The sequence below is a fragment of the Xenopus tropicalis genome, chromosome 9 (genome assembly GCF_000004195.4).
Source record: "Xenopus tropicalis strain Nigerian chromosome 9, UCB_Xtro_10.0, whole genome shotgun sequence".
NCBI lineage: Eukaryota > Metazoa > Chordata > Amphibia > Anura > Pipidae > Xenopus > Xenopus tropicalis.
The window spans coordinates 89,524,106-89,543,067 of NC_030685.2; the positions used below are offsets into that span (position 1 = coordinate 89,524,106).

General features: G+C 60.3%; 1 pseudogene; it reads left to right on the forward strand.

Moving 5' to 3' along the window:
• The first annotated feature begins 14,317 nt into the window (after window positions 1-14,317).
• On the forward strand, window positions 14,318-18,704 carry LOC116407837 (annotated as a pseudogene).
• Window positions 18,705-18,962: the final 258 nt, after the last annotated feature.

Here is an 18,962-nt window from a genome sequence, read left to right on the forward strand (position 1 = left end):
CACCACACACTTGACTCAGGGCCCTACTGAGCCCCCCCCCCACACACTGACTCAGGGGGGGCCCCGTACTGAGCCCCCCCACACACTGACTCAAGGGGCCCGTACTGAGCCTCCCCCCCCACACACTGACTCAGGTCCCGTACTGGAGGCCCCACCCCCCCCCACACACACTGACTCAGGGGCCCCGTACTGAGGCCCCCCCCCCACACACTGACTCAGGGGCCCGTTACGAGCCCCCCCCCACAACATGACCAGGGGCCCGTACTGAGCCCCCCCACCACACTGACTCAGGGGCCCGTACTGCAGCCCCCCTCCCACACACACTGACTTCAGGGGCCCGCTACGGAGCCCCCACCACACCTAACTCAGGCCCGTACTGAGCCCCCCCACACACACTGACTCAGCGGCCCGTTTACTGAGCCCCCCCCAACACACACTGACTCAGGGCCCGTACTGAAAGGCCCCCCCCACACACAACTGACTCAGGGGCCCGCTACTGAGCCCCCCCCCACAACACTGAACTCAGGGCCCGTACTGAGCCCCCCCCACACCACTGACTCAGGCGGCCGACTGAGCCCCCCCCACACACTGAACTCAGGGCCCGTACTGGCCCCCCCCCCCACACACACACTGACTCAGGGGCCCGTAGCTGAGCCCCCCCCCACACACTGACTCAGGGCCCGAACTGAGCCCCCCCACACACTGACTCAGGGGCCCGTACTGAGCCCCCCCCCACACACTGACTCAGGGGCCCGTACTGAGCCCCCCCCCACACACACTGACTCAGGGGCCCGTACTGAGCCCCCCCCCCCCCACACACACTGAACTTTCAGGGGCCGTACTGAGCCCCCCCCCCACACACACTGACTCAGGGCCCGTACTGAGCCCCCCCCCCACACACTGACTCAGGGGCCCGTACTGAGCCCCCCCCCCACACACACTAACTCAGGGGCCCGTACTGAGCCCCCCCCCACACACTGACTCAGGGGCCCTACTGGAGCCCCCCCCCCACCACACTGACTCAGGGCCCGTACTGAAGCCCCCCCCCACACACACTGACTCAGGGCCCGTACTGAGCCCCCCCCCACACACACTGACTCAGGGGCCCGTACTGAGCCCCCCCCACACACTGACTCAGGGGCCCGTACTGAGCCCCCCGACACACTGACTCAGGGGCCCGTACTGAGCCCCCCCCCACACACTGACTCAGGGGCCCGTACTGAGCCCCCCCCCACACCCACTAACTCAGGGGCCCGTACTGAGCCCCCCCAACACACTGAACTCAGGGGCCCGTACTGAGCCCCCCCCACACACACTGACTCAGGGCCCGTACTGAGCCCCCACACACACACTGACTCAGGGGCCCGTACTGAGCCCCCCCCCACACACACTGACTCAGGGGCCCGTACTGAGCCCCCCCCCAAACACACACGTAACTCAGGGGCCCGTACTGAGCCCCCCCCCACACAACACTGACTCAGGGGCCCGTACTGAGCCCCCCCCCCACACACACTGACTCAGGGGCCCCGTACTGAAGCCCCCCCACACACTGACTCAGGGGCCCGTACTGAGCCCCCCCCACACACACTGACTCAGGGGCCCGTACTGAGCCCCCCCCGACACACACTGACTCAGGGGCCCGTACTGAGCCCCCCCACACACACTGACTCAGGGGCCCGTACTGAGCCCCCCCCCACAAACACCACTGACTCACGGGGCCCGTACTGAGCCCCCCCCCACACACACTGACTCAGGGCCCGTACTGAGCCCCCCCCCCACACACACTGACTCAGGGGCCCGTACTGAGCCCCCCCCCACACACACTGACTAGGGGGCCCGTACTGAGCCCCCCCCCCCACACACTGACTAGGGGGCCCGTACTGAGCCCCCCCCCCCCACACTGACTCACGGGGCCCGTACTAAGCCCCCCCCCCACACACTGACTCAGGGCCCCGTACTGAGCCCCCCCCCCACACACTAACTCAGGGGCCCGTACTGAGCCCCCCCCCCCACACACTGACTCAGGGCCCGTACTGAGCCCCCCCCACACACTGACTCAGGGGCCCGTACTGAGCCCCCCCCCCCACACTGACTCAAGGGCCCGTACTGAGCCCCAACCCCCCACACACTAACTCAGGGGCCATACTGAGCCCCCCCCCACACACTAACTCAGGGCCCGTACTGAGCCCCCCACACACTGACTCAGGGGCCCGTACTTGACAACCCCCCACACACTAACTCAGGGGCCCATACTGAGCCCCCCCCCCACACACTAACTCAGGGGCCCGTACTGAGCCCCCCCCCCCCACACACTGACTCAGGGGCCCGTACTGAGCCCCCCCCCACACACTGACTCAGGGCGACACCCGACTGAGCCCCCCCCACACACTAACTCAGGGGCCCGTACTGAGCCCCCCCCCCACACACTGACTCAGGGGCCCGTACTGAGCCCCTCCCCCACCACACTGACTCAGGGCCCGTACTGAAGCCCCCCCCCCCACCACACAACTAACTTGCAAGGGGCCCGTACTGAGCCCCCCCACACACCTAACTCAGGGGCCCGTACTGAGCCCCCCCCCACCACACTGACTCAGGGGCCCGTACTGAGCCCCCCCCACCACACTGACTCAGGGGCCCGTACTGAGCCCCCCCACACTGACTCAGGGGCCCGTACTGAAGCCCCCCCCCCCACCACACAACGGGCAGGGGGCCCATTACTGAGCCCCCCCCCACACACTAACTCAGGGGCCCGTACTGAGCCCCCCACACACTGACTCAGGGGCCCGTACTGAGCCCCCCACACACTAACTCAGGGGCCCATACTGAGCCCCCCCCCACACACTAACTCAGGGGCCCGTACTGAGCCCCCCCCCCCAACACACTGACTCAGGGGCCCGTACTGAGCCCCCCCCCACACACTGACTCAGGGGCCCGTACTGAGCCCCCCCACACACTAACTCAGGGGCCCGTACTGAGCCCCCCCCCCACACACTGACTCAGCGGCCCGTACTGAGCCCCTCCCCCACACACTGACTCAGGGGCCCGTACTGAGCCCCCCCCCCCCCACACACACTAACTCAGGGGCCCGTACTGAGCCCCCCCCACACACACTAACTCAGGGCCCGTACTGAGCCCCCCCCCCCACACACTAACTCAGGGGCCCATACTGAGCCCCCCCCCCACACACACTGACTCAGGGGCCCGTACTGAGCCCCCCCCACACACTGACTCAGGGGCCCGTACTGAGCCCCCCCCCCCACACACTGACTCAGGGGCCCGTACTGAGCCCCGCCCCCCACACACTAACTCAGGGGCCCATACTGAGCCCCCCCCCCACACACACTGACTCAGGGGCCCGTACTGAGCCCCCCCCCACACACTGACTCAGGGGCCCGTACTGAGCCCCCCACCCACACCCACACTGACTCAGGGGCCCGTACTGAGCCCCCCCCCCCACACACTAACTCAGGCCCATACTGAGCCCCCCCCCCACACACTGACTCAGGGGCCCGTACTGAAGCCCCCCCCACACACTAACTCAGGGCCCGTACTGAGGCCCCCCCCCACACACACTGACTCAGGGGCCCATACTGAGCCCCCCCCCCCACACACTGACTCAGGGGCCCGTACTGAGCCCCCCCCACCACACACTGACTCAGGGGCCCGTACTGAGCCCCCCCCCCCACACACTAACTCAGGGGCCCGTACTGAGCCCCCCCCCCACACACACTGACTCAGGGGCCCGTACTGAGCCCCCCCCCACACACTAACTCAGGGGCCCGTACTGAGCCCCCCCCCCCCACACTGACTCAGGGCCCGTACTGAGCCCCCCCCCCCCCCACACACTAACTCAGGGGCCCGTACTGAGCCCCCCCCCACACACATGACTCAGGGCCCGCTACTGAGCCCCCCCCCCCACACACACTGACTCAGGGGCCCATACTGAGCCCCCCCCCCCACACACTAACTCAGGGGCCTGTACTGAGCCCCCCCCCACCAACACTAACTCAGGGGCCCGTACTGAGCCCCCCCCCACACACACTGACTCAGGGGCCCGTACTGAGCCCCCCCCACACACACCTGACTCAGGGCCCCATACTGAGCCCCCCCCCCACAACACACTAACTCAGGGGCCCGTACTGAGCCCCCCCCCCACACACACTAACTCAGGGCCCGTACTGAGCCCCCCCCCACACACACTGACTCAGGGGCCCGTACTGAGCCCCCCCCACACACACTAACTCAGGCCGTACTGAGCCCCCCCCCCACACACTGACTCAGGGGCCCGTACTGAGCCCCCCCCCACACACTGACTCAGGGGCCCTACTGAGCCCCCCCCACACACACTGACTCAGGGCCCGTTACTGAGGCCCCCCCCACACACACTAACTCAGGGGCCCGTACTGAGCCCCCCCCCACACACTGACTCAGGGGCCCGTACTGAGCCCCCCCCCACACACTGACTCAGGGGCCGTTACTGAGCCCCCCCCCACACACTGACTCAGGGCCCGTACTGAGCCCCCCCCACACACTGACTCAGGGGGCCCGTACTGAGCCCCCCCACACACACTAACTCAGGGCCGTACTGAGCCCCCCCACACACTGACTCAGGGGCCCGTACTGAGCCCCCCCCCCCACACACTGACTCAGGGGCCCGTACTGAGCCCCCCCCCACACACTGACTTCAGGGCCCGTACTGAGCCCCCCCCCACACACACTAACTCAGGGGCCCGTACTGAGCCCCCCCAACACTGACTCAGGGGCCCGTACTGAGCCCCCCCCACACACTGACTCAGGGGCCCGTACTGAGCCCCCCCCACACACACTGACTCAGGGGCCCGTACTGAGCCCCCCCCCACCACACTGACTCAGGGGCCCGTACTGAGCCCCCCACACACACTGACTCAGGGGCCCGTACTGAGCCCCCCCCCACACACTGACTCAGGGGCCCGACTGAGCCCCCCCCACACACACTAACTCAGGGGCCCGTACTGAGCCCCCCCCACACACACTGACTCAGGGCCCGTACTGAGCCCCCCCCCCACACACTAACTCAGGGGCCCGTACTGAGCCCCCCCACCACACTGACTCAGGGGCCCGTACTGAGCCCCCCCCCCCACACACACTGACTTCAGGGCCCGTACTGAGCCCCCCACACACACTGACTCAGGGGCCCGTACTGAGCCCCCCCCACACACACTGACTCAGGGGCCCGTACTGAGCCCCCCCCCACACACACTGACTCAGGGGCCCGTACTGAGCCCCCCCCACACACACTGACTCAGGGGCCCGTACTGAGCCCCCCCCACACACACTGACTCAGGGGCCCGTACTGAGCCCCCCCCCCCCACACACTGACTCAGGGGCCCGTACTGAGCCCCTCCCCCACACAATGACTCAGGGGCCCGTACTGAGCCCCCCCCACACACACTGACTCAGGGGCCCGTACTGAGCCCCCCCACACACACTGACTCAGGGGCCCGTACTGACCCCCCCCCACACACTGACTCAGGGGCCCGTACTGAGCCCCCCCCCACACACACTGACTCAGGGGCCCTACTGAGCCCCCCCCACACACACACTGACTCAGGGCCCGTACTGAGCCCCCCCCACACACACTGACTCAGGGGCCCGACTGAGCCCCCCCCCACACACTGACTCAGGGGCCCGTACTGAGCCCCCCCCCACACACTAACTCAGGGGCCCGTACTGAGCCCCCCCACACACTGACTCAGGGCGTACTGAGCCCCCCCCCACACACACTGACTCAGGGGCCCGTACTGAGCCCCCACACACACTGACTCAGGCCCGTACTGAGCCCCCCCACACACACACTGACTCAGGGGCCCGTACTGAGCCCCCCCCCACACACACTGACTCAGGGGCCCGTACTGAGCCCCCCCCCACACACACTGACTCAGGGGCCCGTACTGAGCCCCCCCCACACACACTGACTCAGGGGCCCGTACTGAGCCCCCCCCCACCACCACTGACTCAGGGGCCCGTACTGAGCCCCTCCCCCACACACTGACTCAGGGGGCCCGTACTGAGCCCCCCCCCCCACACACACTAACTCAGGGGCCCATACTGAGCCCCCCCCCCCACACACACTGACTCAGGGGCCCGTACTGAGACCCCCCCCCACACACGACTAATCAGGGGCCCATACTGAGCCCCCCCCCCACACACACTAACTCAGGGGGGCCCGTACTGAGCCCCCCCCACACACACACTGACTCAGCGGGGCCCGTACTGGGCCCCCCCACACACACACTGACTCAGGGGCCCGTACTGAGCCCCCCCCACACACACTGACTCAGGGGCCCGTACTGAGCCCCCCCCCCACACACACTGACTCAGGGGCCCGTACTGAGCCCCCCCCCCCACACACTGACTCAGGGCCCGTACTGAGCCCCCCCCCCACACACACTGACTCAGGGGCCCGTACTGAGCCCCCCCCCACACACACTGACTCAGGGGCCCGTACTGAGCCCCCCCCCACACACACTGACTCAGGGGCCCGTACTGAGCCCCCCCCCCACACACTGACTCAAGGGGCCCGTACTGAAGCCCCCCCCCCCACACACACTGACCAGGGGCCCCCGTACTGAGCCCCCCCCCCACACACACTAACTCAGGGGCCCATACTGAGCCCCCCCCCACACACTGACTCAGGGGCCCGTACTGAGCCCCCCCCCCACACACACTAACTCAGGGGCCCATACTGACCCCCCCCCCACACACACTGACTCAGGGGCCCGTACTGAGCCCCCCCCCACACACACTAACTCAGGGGCCCATACTGAGCCCCCCCCCCCCCACACACACTAACTCAGGGGCCGTACTAGCCCCCCCCACACACACACTGACTCAGGGGCCCGTACTGAGCCCCCCCCACACACACTGACTCAGGGGCCCGTACTGAGCCCCCCCCACACACACTGACTCAGGGGCCCGTACTGAGCCCACCCCCCCCACACACTGACTCAGGGGCCCGTACTGAGCCCCACCCCCCCCACACACACTGACTCTGGGCCGTACTGAGCCCCCCCCCCACACACACTGACTCAGGGGCCCGTACGACCCCCCCCACACACTGACTCAGGGCCCGTACTGACCCCCCCCCCCACACACTGACTCAGGGGCCCGTACTGAAGCCCCCCCCCCCCCCACACACACTGACCTCAGGGGCCCGTACTGAGCCCCCCCCCACACACACTGACTCAGGGGCCCGTACTGAGCCCCCCCCCCACACACACTGACTCAGGGGCCGTACTGAGCCCCCCCCCCACACACTGACTCAGGGCGCCGTACTGAGCCCCCCCCCCCCACACACACTGACTCAGGGGCCCGTACTGAAGCCCCCCCCCCACACACACTGACTCAGGGGCCCGTACTGAGCCCCCCCCCCCACACACACTGACTCAGGGGCCCGTACTGAGCCCCCCCCCCACACACACTGACTCAGGGGCCCGTACTGAGCCCCCCCCACACACTGACTCAGGGGCCCGTACTGAGCCCCCCCCCCCCCCCCACACACTGACTCAGGGGCCCATACTGAGCCCCCCCCCCCACACACACTGACTCAGGGGCCCGTACTGAGCCCCCCCCCCACACACTGACTCAGGGGCCCGTTACTGAGCCCCCCCACACACTGACTCAGGGGCCCGTACTGAGCCCCCCCCACACACTGACTCAGGGGCCCGTACTGACCCCCCACACACTGACTCAGGGGCCCGTACTGAGCCCCCCCCCACACACTGACTCAGGGGCCCGTACTGAGCCCCCCCCCACACACTGACTCAGGGCCCGTACTGAGCCCCCCCCCCACACCACACTGACTCAGGGGCCCGTACTAAGCCCCCCCCCCACACACTGACTCAGGGGCCCGTACTGAGCCCCCCCCCACACACTAACTCAGCGGCCCGTACTGAGCCCCCCACACACACTGACTCAGGGCCCGTACTGAGCCCCCCCCCCACACACTGACTCAGGGGCCCGTACTGAGCCCCCCCCCACAACACTGACTCAGGGGCCCGTACTGAGCCCCCCCCACACCACTGACTCAGGGCCCGTACTGAGCCCCCCCCCCACACACTGACTCAGGGGCCCGTACTGAGCCCCCCCACACACTGACTCAGGGGCCCGTACTGAGCCCCCCCCACACACTGACTCAGGGGCCCGTACTGAGCCCCCCCCCCCACACACACTGACTCAGGGGCCCGTACTGAGCCCCCCCCACACACTGACTCAGGGCCGTACTGAGCCCCCCCCCCCACACACTGACTCAGGGGCCCGTACTGAGCCCCCCCACACACTGACTCAGGGGCCCGTACTGAGCCCCCCCCACACCCACTGGACTCAGGGGCCCGTACTGAGCCCCCCCACACACTAACTCAGGGGCCCGTACTGAGCCCCCCCCACACACACTGACTCAGGGCCCGTTACTGAGCCCCCCCCACACACACTGACTCAGGGGCCCGTACTGAGCCCCCCCCCACACACACTGACTCAGGGGCCCGTACTGAGCCCCCCCCCCCACACACTGACTCAGGGGCCCGTACTGAGCCCCCCCCCCACACACTGACTCAGGGGCCCGTACTGAGCCCCCCCCACACACCTGACTCAGGGGCCCGTACTGAGCCCCCCCCCCCCACACACACACTGACTCAGGGGCCCGTACTGAGCCCCCCCCCACACACTGACTCAGGGGCCCGTACTGAGCCCCCCCCCCACACTGACTCAGGGGCCCGTACTGAGCCCCCCCCCCCACACACTGACTCAGGGGCCCGTACTGAGCCCCCCCACACACTGACTCAGGGGCCCGTACTGAGCCCCCCCCCACACACTGACTCAGGGGCCCGTACTGAGCCCCCCCACACACTGACTCAGGGGCCCGTACTGACCCCCCCCACACACTGACTCAGGGGCCCGTACTGAGCCCCCCCACACACTGACTCAGGGGCCCGTACTGAGCCCCCCCCCCCACACACTGACTCAGGGGCCCGTACTGAGCCCCCCCACACCACTGACTCAGGGGCCCGTACTGAGCCCCCCCCCACACACTGACTCAGGGGCCCGTACTGAGCCCCCCCCACACAACTGACTCAGGGGCCGTACTGAGCCCCCCCCCACACACACTGACTCAGGGGCCCGTACTGAGCCCCCCCCCCCACACACACTGACTCAGGGGCCCGTACTGAGCCCCCCACACACACTGTATAAGGGGCGCTATACAGCAGCCCCCCGGCCGTGACCTTGCCTCGGACGAAAAGAAGGCGATACGGAAGTTACTGCAGGTCACATGCCCTTCCTCTTACCCAGTGTGACGCGTCACTGGAAAAACGTCTGGTTGCTAAGGGCCTCTCTTAGGTGCGTACGGACAGTCAGCCAATCCCGCCTTCCCCTCACACTTGCCTCACGTCAGCTGGAGCAGGCAGGGTCACTGATAGTTATGACAGGCACAATAGGGAGTGGCTTAAGCTGCTGCTTGGGTTTGGGCGTGTTTGCGAGGTGGGCGGGGCCCTTAGAGTGGAGGATGTTTTGCTATTTGGTGGGAGTGCAACGTGCTGCTTTTTAGGGTTGGGGAAGGCGGAACTTCCGGGTCAATCCCGGCAACTGGGGGGTGGGACTTCAGCTCATCCTTTGCCAATTTCATTTGGGCCCTTGATCTGCAGGTGAGAGGCATGGGACTGGAGCTGTGGGTGAGGGAGCGCTGTGCGCTTGCGGGGGGATGTCTCTCAGGCTATCCTTGCCCCCTGTCCGTACTGTGTCTGGGTCAACTCGCCTCCATGGCAACCTTTATCTGGGAATTTTACCCTGAGAATGAAAATGTGTGTGTGTGGGATAAAGTGTGGTGTATGGGGGGAGGTGGGTAATAATAGGGTATGGGGCTAATAATAGGGTATGGGGGGGAGGTGGGGTAAATAGGGTAGGGGAGGTGTAATAATAGGTATGGGGAGGTGGGTAATAATAGGTATGGGGGGAGGTGGTATGTAATAATAGGGTATGGGGGGGAGGTGGGGGTAATAATAGGTATGGGGAGGTGGGTAATAATAGGGTATGGGGGGGAGGTGGGTAAAATAGGGTATGGGGTGGAGAGGTGGTAATAATAGGGTATGGGGGGAGGTGGGTAATAATAGGGTATGGGGGGGGTGGGTTAATAATAGGTATGGGGGGGAGGTGGGTAATAATAGGGTATGGGGGGAGGTGGGTAATAATAGGGTTATGGGGGAGGTGGGTAATAATAGGGTATGGGGGGAGGTGGGTAATAATAGGGTATGGGGGAGGTGGGTAATAATTAGGTATGGGGGAGAGGGGGGTACTAATAGGGTATGGGGGGAGGTGGGTAATAATAGGGTATGGGGAGAGTGTGCGGGTAATAATAGGGTATGGCGGGAGAGGTGGGTAATAATAGGGTATGGGGGGAGGTGGGTAATAATAGGGTATGGGGGGAGGTGGTACTAATAGGGTATGGGGAGAGGTGGGTGCACAGAGGAGACTGGGGTATGCGGAAAGAGGTTGGTGCACAGGGAGAAAAATGGGGAGAGGTGGGTCACAGGGGAGAATGGGGAGAGGTGGTCGTGCACGGGAGAATGGGTGTTGGTTCAGTGGGGGGCTCTATTTTGGCCAATGGGTGCTGGGCCTGTATGTCGGGGAATGGGTGCTGGGCTGTATGTCGGGGAATGGGTGCTGGGCCTGTATGTCGGAAGGGTGCTGGCCTGTACTGTCGCAGGGAATGGGTGCTGGGCCTGCTAGGAGCTGTACCTGGGGGTTGGTTGCTGCTGTACAACGGGGGGCGGAACAGGGCAGCTGGTGGGCTCTGGGGGTCTCAGTGAGTGAGAGGGCTGGTTGTGCTGGGCGTGTAAGGACGAGTGTGCAACGTCACCACTTCCACAGGTAGATACTGTTTTTGCAGGGATAGGTGCCAGTGTAGTGGGCAGGCGGCGGTGCCAGGTTAGTGGGGCAGCGGTGCAGTGTAGTGGCAGGCGGGTGCCAGTGTTAGTGGGCAGGCGGGTGCAGGTGTAGTGTGCCAGTTGTAGTGCGGCAGGCGGGTGGTGCCAGTGTAGTGGGCAGGCAGGGGGTCAGTGTAGTGGCAGGCCGGGGTGCCAGTGTAAGCCGGCAGGCAGGAGGTGCCAGAAGTGCCTCGATACCGTATATAGTAACCTGCCGGCTGGGAATATAATACGGGGGGGGGCTCCTGTCTGATACCTGTATATAGTAACCTGCCGGCTGGGAATATAATACGGGGGGGGCTCCTGTCTGATACCCGTATATAGTAACCTGCCGGCTGGAATAATAATACGGGGGGGGCTCTCATCTGGGCCGGGAGAAGTGTCTGATACACAATACAGGTACCTACTGTGTCCCACCCAGGGGGAGGGGAGCTGGGAGTCTTTGGCCTGTAAGCTGATTAGCTAAATACCTGTGTATTAGTATCTGAGAGCGGCTAATATTCCTCTGTCTCTTCTACTCCCTGCCGCCTTTATCTGCCAGCAACTCACTCACCCGGCCTCTTCCTCCTTGTGTCACATTCTCTCCTTCATCATAAACTGGGGCTGTTCCTGCTAATTGTGCTTAGTACAGGGGAATCCCTATGTGCCATAGTTTTATAGTATCTCTCTGTACAGGCTATGGGCAAAACTTAGGGGGCTGTTCCTGCTGAATTGTGCTTAGTACAGGGAATCCCTATGTGCCATAGTTTTATGGTATCTCTCTGTACAGGACTATGAGCAAACTTATGGGCTGTTCCTGCTGAATTGTGCTTAGTACAGGGGAATCCCTTATGTGCCATAGTTTTATGGTATCTCTCTGTACAGGCTATGAGCAAACCTGGGGCTGTTCCTGCTCAATTGTGCTTAGTACAGGGAATCCCTATGTGCCATAGTTTTATGGTATCTCTGTACAGGCTATGAGCAAACTTTAGGGGCTGTTCCTGCTGGAATTGTGCTTAGTACAGGGAATCCCTATGTGCCATAGTTTTATGGTATCCCTCTGTACAGGCTATGAGCAAACTTAGGGGCTGTTCCTGCTGAATTGTGCTTGTACAGGGGAATCCCTATGTGCCATAGTTTTATGGTATCTCTCTGTACAGGCTATGAGCAAACTTAGGGATTCCCCTGTACTAAGCACAATTCAGCAGGAACAGCCCCCTAAGTTTGCTCATAGCCTGTACAGAGAGATACCATAAAAACTATGCACATAGGGATTCCCCTGTACTAAGCACAATTCAGCAGGAACAGCCCCCTAAGTTTGCTCATAGCCTGTACAGAGAGATACCATAAAAACTATGGCACAAGGGATTCCCCTGTACTAAGCACAATTCAGCAGGAACAGCCCCCTAAGTTGCTCATAGCCTGTACAGAGAGATTCCATAAAACTATGGCACATAGGGATTCCCCTGACTAAGCACAATTCAGCAGGAACAGCCCCTAAGTTTGCTCATAGCCTTACAGAGAGATTCCATAAAACTATGCACATAGGGATTCCCCCGTTACTAAGCACAATTCAGCAGGAACAGCCCCTAAGTTTGCTCATAGCCTGTACAGAGAGATACCAAAAACTATGGCACATAGGGATTCCCCGTACCAAGCACAATTCAGCAGGAACAGGCCCCCTATGTGCCATAGTTTTATGGTATGTCTCTGGACTCTGCCCCTGTAACTCTGCGGGGGGGGGGGGTGAGTGGCCCCTTCCTTGGTGTGGTTAGGGATCCACTGCTAACCATTGGCCAACGGCAGTTGCTAGGGGGGCGGGGATGTTGTACCTGAGCAACTGCCCCTCCTCACGCGCTTTGTGCTGACAGCGCAGTTTCCTCCCTCGGCTCAATCCTAATCCCTATGGATTTTGTGCGGATTAGCAGTGGCCTCACCTGCTGTGTGTGTGAGTGTGTGGGAGCCCCCAGAGCGCGACCAGAAGCTGACCCCCCGCGCAGAAGAACAGCCACAATACCAGGGTAGGAACGGAAATATACCCCCTCCAGCGGCGGCAAGACCAGCGAACATGGTGGACTCGGGCGCGGCCTAGGAAGGGGCCCTCCATCCTTGGCTCAGGGCCATGCCTTCTGCCTACGTCCACCCATGCTGCCCCAACCCATCTCACCCCCCGCTGCCAGCAAGCTCCTGTGTTGTGTTGGTGAGAGGAGACCTCCCAGTTCTCTCCCAGCATGTTGACTAATCAGTCTTCCATCTGTCTCTTCTCTGGCGTGTGTGCCACTCTCTTTGCCCTGGCACTCTCTACTATCTGTTACTGGTGATACTGGGGGCAGGAGGGCACTGGCACCTCTCTTACGATCTGTACTTGGTGAGTACTGGGGGCAGGACTGGGCACTGGCCCACTCTCTACTATCTGTACTTGGCGGCTGGGCAGGACTGGGCACTGGCACTCCTTCTACGTATCTGTACTGGGGGCAGGACTGGGGCACTGGCACTCCTCTACTATCTGTACTGGGGGGCAGGACTGTGGCACTGGCACCCTTCTACTACTACTGTGTACTGGTGAGTGCTGGGTACTGGGGGGCAGGACTGGGGCACTGGTACTCAGGCAGGTAGGTAGTAGCTTTGGACGGCTGTGCAGCTGTTTGTGTTTGCTACAGAGCAGGATTGTATGTCATTGTATGTGTATCTGGTATGTGAGTGCCATGGTTGGGGTCTGGCAGAATGCCCCTCCCCCAAATGCTTCCCTCACTTCCTTCTTCCTGTTACTTACTTGCAAGTTCTCTTTCATACGTCCTTCCTTTCCTGCCCCTTCCTATCCTATCCCTTCCACCCCTTCCTTTCCTGCCCCTTCCTATTCCTATCCCTTCCCCCCCCTTCCTTTCCTGCCCCCTTCCTATCCTATCCCTTCCCACCCCTTCCTTTCCTGCCCTTCCTATCCTATCCCTTCCCCCCCTTCCTTTCCTGCCCCTTCCCAGCGGGAGCTTCCCCCTCCTCCTCGTTAGCACGGTTTCCCTTACTTCCACTTCCTGTATGTGTTTTGCAATTCTTTATATTTTGCTTGATGAAATCCAGAAATGTCCTGTGTGTCCCATTACTGTGGGACTGTGTCCCCTCCCCCGCGACTGTGGGACTGTGTCCCTCCCCCGGCGACTGTGGACTGTGTCCCCTGCCCCCCGGCGACTGTGGGACTGATGCCCCTCCCCCGGGACTGTGGGACTGTGTCCCCTCCCCCCGGCGGACTGTGGACTGTGTCCCCTCCCCCGGCGACTGTGGGACTGTGTCCCCTCCCCCCGGCGGACTGCTAGCGGACTGTGCCATGCATGTGATTGGCTGTTGGTGGTTCTGTTTCAGGACGGTGGCACTAAGTGAGGGTCCGTTGCAAGCGCTTCTGATCAGCAGGATGGGGTTCTGGGGGTTCCTGAAGACTCAGTTTGTGGTGCACCTCCTCATTGGCTTTGTGTTTGTTGTGAGCGGCCTGATTAATCCAACTTCCTGCCCAGTCTGCACCCTGCCTCTATGGGCATCAACAAAGCCGCTGTACCGCAGGGTGAACTGCCGTATGTCCTACCTGCTATGGAGCCGTGAGTATTCTGCCGTTGAGGACTGATCTGCACCTGCTATTCTGAATACTAATTACTTGCCCCGCCCCTGCGGAGTATCATGTGCACAGAACTTTTCTATATTTTATTTGTACCCGTGGTGGGAGCAGCCATAGCAGTTCCTTATACACTATCACTGCACCCTCATATAGGATCTGAGTATCATCCCGTCCCTGCAGCAATGCATCAAAAGCTTATTTTAGGCATGAGTATTGTCCCGCCCCTGAGCAGCAATGCATCAAAAGCTTATTTTAGGCCTCCGTATTCTTCCCGCCCCTGAGCAGCATTATGTCCACTTATATCAAATAAAGCCTGAGTATTGTCCCACCCCTGAGCAGCATTGCATCAAAAGCTATTGTTAGGCCTCAGTATTGTCCCACCCCTGGCAGCATTATGTCCACTTATATCAAATAAAGCCTGAGTTATTGTCCCACCCCTGAGCAGCATTATGTCCACTTATATCAAATAAAGCCTGAGTATTGTCCTGCCCCTGAGCAGCATTGCATCAAAAGCTTATGTTAGGCCTCAGTGTTGTCCCGCCCCTAGCAGCATTGCATCAAAAGCTTATGTTAGGCCCTCAGTATTGTCCTGCCCCTGAGCAGCATTGCATCAAAAGCTTATGTTAGGCCTCAGTATTGTCCCGCCCTGAGCAGCATTATGTCCAACATTCATGTAAGTTAGGCCTAAGTATTGTTCCCACCCCCTGAGCAATATTTGTATCCACTGAGGGATGGAAGATATGAATAAAATGTTGCTTGGGGCAGGGAAATACTCAGGCCTTTATAAAACATATGATAACATTTTCTGGTCCGGACAATACTTAGGCCTTACTTACATGAAATGTGGACATAATGCTGCTCAGGGGCAGGAAAATACTGAGGCCTAACATAAGCTTTTGATGCAATTTGCGCTCAGGGGCGGGACAATACTTAGGCCTTACTTACATGAAATTGTGATACCCAATACTCAGGCCTTAATTGATATAAGTGGACATAATTGCTTCTCTTTAAGTCCTGCACCCTCGTGTTAAGATCTGAGGATCACTGTGCCCCTGAGCAGCACTGTATTCAAAAAACGTATGCAAGGCCTGTGTATTGTCCCGCCGCGAGCAGCATTATGTCCCACTTCTTTTATAAGGCCTAAGTATTGTCCCGCCCCCGAGCAACATTGTGTTGGTACCAAATTTCAGCAATCAATTAGACCACACAGTTGGATCTTTATGATTTGCCTCATTGTCATCTTAATTTGTGGGCGTGAGTCTGTTAATTTCAGAGCTTTCCAAACCCGAGCGCCATCAGCCTGGGTAGCCCCCCAAGCCCCCCATATGCCCTGGTACCATAAAGCAGTCCCCATCTTGTAGCCCAGCACATTCTGCACTACAGATCCTGGCACAGTGCCAGTGCTTATATGTGTGATGCAAAGGGCAAGTCTCAGGATGGCCCTGTAATGGGTAGCCAATAGGCTGCTCACCCCAGAAATCTAGCACTCTGATCAGCTGTGCAGCTATTGGCTAGTAAGGAAGGCAGTTACTAATTTCCCTTGAGCTGAGCCCCCGTGCCGTTACACGGAGCCCCTGTCAGGCAATGAATAGTTAATTAATAAACCTGCATTATTCAGTGCAACTCCACTGCTTTCCAACAATGCTCTGAATTATTGAGAGGGAAAGGATCAGGTTACTGTGTGTGGGGAGGATCCGAGAGATCCGCTGTCTCGTATAATAAATGATATGCCATTAGGCTCCGGTCCTGCCCCCTTCCCCGGGAGGTCACAGGAATGGTACAGTCCAAGAGCAGCATGACTTTAACCCTTAGTTATATAAATGTCTGCACCCAATGTCAGGCCTGCCTTATTCTAAAGGGCGTGGCTAAAGTCTGTCCGTGGGGGCGGCCATTGTTATTCTGGTATGTAAACACATGACTGGGCCGTGCCATGTCCCCTGTGATGGGGGGGGGGTCTCTCCCTCACCCCCGTTACCTAGATATCAATAGTCTATTCCAGTGAGTATTGGAAATATAATGTCCCCCTTGTGCCCGCAGAGCTGGTGATGCTGTTGGAGTGGTGGTCCGGCACCCAGTGCACCCTCTTCACTGACCAGGAACCATCGACCACTTTGGGAAGGAGCACGTGATCATCATCCTCAATCACAACTACGAAAATCGACTTCCTGTGCGGCTGGACTATGTGCGAGCGCTACGGCGTCCTGGGGTGAGTTGTGTGCAACTAGAGCTTGCAGCCCCCCTACTCGCCGCCATCTTGCCTAACGCTATTTGCCCTCTGCAGAGCTCCAAGGTACTGGCAAAGAAGGAGCTGCTGATGGTGCGCTGATTGGCTGGACCTGGTACTTCCTGGAAATCGTTATTCTGCAAGCGGAAGTGGGAAGAGGACAGGACATGGTGATCCAGGGGCTCCGAACCTCAGGGACTACCCAAGAAGTACAGGTGGGTGATGACGCGGGCAGTATAGGGGATGCAGCCATGTTAGATCTGTGTTCACTCACTGACCCATTTCTGTGGTGGGAAGCCAGTTTGGTGCCCAATCCCCTCTCTGCTGTCTCTTCCCTTACTGCCCAGCCCCTCTCTGCTGTCTCTTCCCTTACTGCCCAGGCCTCCTCTCTGCTGTCTCTTCTGTCTCTTCCCTTACTGCCCAGTCCCCTCTCTGCTGTCTCTTCCCTTATTGCCCAATCTCTCAGGAGAATAATAGAAACTGTTACATTACATTAACATTTATTTATAAAGCACCAACATATTCCGCAGCGCTGTACAATAAGTGGGTTACATACATTGACATACAGAGTAACATATAAAGCAAATCAATAACCGATACAAGGGGTGAAGAGGGCCCTGCCCAAAAGAGCTACAATCTGTTACAGACACTCCCTGCAGTCCCACTTGTTCCTTCTCTTGCCCCCCCCCCACCCATATTTATTGCGCTCTTTGTATCCCTGCGCTCAGTTCCTGCTGTACTGCGAGGGCACCCGATTCACAGAGACCAAGCACAAAAATCAGCATGGAGGTGGCGGATAAGAAAGGCCTCGCCCGCCTCAAACATCATCTCTTGCCTCGCTACCAGAGGCTTCACTACTGCAGTCCAGTGTCTGAGGGGAACAGGTAAGTGCCCCCACTCCCCCCCACAGTGCATTCCATGCAACATAACATGAACTTGTAACGTCTCATTGTCCCTTCTGCTTGCCCTTCTCTGCCCCCCCAGTGTCCTTCAGACTTCACTACTTGCCTCTTGCGCCCCCTGGTGTCCTGAGCAGTAACTGAAACTGCTATCTCTGTTCAGTGCTTTTCCCATCACAAGTGCTGCTCCCAAGGAAACCCAAGTCGGGCAGGGAGGGAGCTTGGCTGTGCATGGGGGGAGCACAGGAGGAACAGTTTAATCAATAAGAGATTAGGGTCACTTTATATTACACGGCTGGGGTGATTGCCCCCCATTAGAGAGCTCAGGGTAATAAATAGAAGATTGAGTTCAAACAGTGGCTGAAGGGCTGCCCCACATGAGGTACAAAGAGTTTTGGGGTCCCCCCTCTCCCCATTCATGTTACTGTATTCCCTTGCAGTCTCGGCGGTGTACGACGTAACGTTAAATTTCCGTTGGGAATAAGAATCCGTCCCTGCTGGGAATTCTGTATGGGAAGAAGTATGAGGCTGATATGTGTGTAAGGTAAGATCTCATGGGTTGGTGGCGGTGGTGGAGGGTTTTTAAAAGTGCCCCCTGCTGGAGGGGCAGGATACAGCTGTAGGAGCCATGTTGTTCTCTTTCCTAATCAGGTTCCATCTTTGCTTTCCAGGCGCTTCCCCTTGGAGGAGATTCCCGAGGATGAGCCAAAAGGCAGCTGATTGGCTGCACAAGCTGTACCAGGAGAAGGTATGGACCCCCCCCCCCCCCCAATGCTGCTGTAAGGGCGTAGCCTTGGCACTGCTCGGGAATATCTGCCCCCATTAAGTGTTGCATGTGTGTCCATATTTACACTGACAGCCCTTCTCTCTCCCAGGATGCTTTGCAGGAAGCAGTACATTCAGGGAGGGACCTCTTCCCAGGAACCCAGATTGTGCCCCCCAGGCGGCCTTGGACCCTACTGAACTTTTTATTCTGGGCTACGCTTCTCTTATCCCCTCTTTTCTCATTCGCCATCGGAGCTTGCCAGCGGAATCTCCCCTTCTGAATCCTTTCCTTCATGGGGCTTTATGTGACAGGTGAGGTACCCCGGGCATTTGCCCATGTGTGGGTGGCAAGTGGCTGATGGTATGCAACCCAATGTCTGCTAATGCTTTGCCCATGAGAGAGTGTCTGGCCATTGAGTTGGGGGTGCATTTTCCCTACAGGGAAGCTGCCTGCCCAATAGAAAGGCAGGTAGGCTAGGGGCAGTCACCGTTACCATGGTTGGGGTATTATCCATAGTGCAGGAACAAAATTTGCCTCC